Source organism: Bison bison, unplaced genomic scaffold (genome assembly GCF_000754665.1).
Source record: "Bison bison bison isolate TAMUID 2011002044 unplaced genomic scaffold, Bison_UMD1.0 scf7180017862436, whole genome shotgun sequence".
Lineage (NCBI taxonomy): Eukaryota > Metazoa > Chordata > Mammalia > Artiodactyla > Bovidae > Bison > Bison bison.
Genome location: NW_011493008.1, coordinates 5766 through 6891, shown reverse-complemented (window position 1 = coordinate 6891; position 1126 = coordinate 5766). Strand labels below are relative to the sequence as shown.

The window sequence follows — 1126 nt, the reverse complement described above, 5'->3', positions numbered from 1 at the left end:
TCTTTCATTTTATTAGGAGTGATCAGCATTCCAGTTTTTCAAGGTCGAAGGATACTCATGTTGATGAATTCCAAAAACCTACATCTTTTGAAAAATCAAATTTTAGAAAATTTATTCAGAAACCTTGCTCAGTAAGATTGTATTCCCAACTTTTTTATTTTTGTATGTTCCATTTTCCTTCTCACATGTATCTTTAGGTACATGGACCACCAATGTTTTTCATGTTTGTAATTGTTTATTAATAAGTGTTATGATTCTGTTGTTCAGTGTTAAGATTCTGTTAAGGCTTATAGTTATTATGACCAAAGAAATGATCATCTCATTTGATTTAGCAGGATTTTACTGCATGTATTATAGAACTAGGTTTCTTAAATTTTTTGTAACAATTTTATTAAGGCTTATTTTACATACCATTAAATTCACCCAAGGAAGGTATACAATTTAATGATCTTTTATTAATTTACCAATATGTGTGCCATCACCATAATCCAGTTTTAGAACATTTTCATCACCCTTATTAGATCCCTCAAGCCTGTTTATTTATTCCTTGTTCCCACCCCCAGCTAACAACTAATCTACTTTCTGTTTTTAAAGATATGCTTTTTCAAAGGGCACCTCACAGAATGGCAGCTGCCTTCCATAAGAGCAAGCAGGTGACAGCTAGAAAGATGGAAGCAGTGTCTATTTGTAACCTAATCTCAGAAGTGATATCCCATCACTTCGACCATACTCCATTTGTAAGAAGCAAGTCACTAGACAGAGCCCATATTCAAAGGCAGTAGCATAGGGGCCTGGATACTGGACTGTGGGGATGGTTTAGAGCCTCATCAGAAGCCGCCTGATACAGTCTTCCCACTGGTCCCTTCATGTACAGAATACGCCTCCTCCCTCTCAAGGTCCCCCACAGTCTCATCTCATTACATGTGTCTTTTTGCACTTATTCAAATATATAGACTTAGTATAAACTCAAGATGACTACTAGGAAAAGGATTTTATATGACTTTTCTTGAACTGGGGAGAGAAATAAAGATGTGAAAGAGGAAAATTTGTGAAAAGTAGACTCCATAGCAAATGGAATAAATAGAAAGTTATAAGGTATTGATTTTGGAAAAAGAAATCCATCTTC

The 1126-nt window shown here is 35.1% G+C and overlaps 1 long non-coding RNA gene across 1 annotated transcript in view; it reads left to right on the top strand.

Moving 5' to 3' along the window:
* Positions 1-1126, top strand: part of LOC104983399 — a 9013-nt gene that overhangs the window by 5606 nt on the left and 2281 nt on the right. Inside the window, exon 2 of the long non-coding RNA XR_824636.1 lies at positions 17-131. This is a non-coding gene — a long non-coding RNA (uncharacterized LOC104983399). The remainder of the gene's footprint in view (positions 1-16; positions 132-1126) is intronic.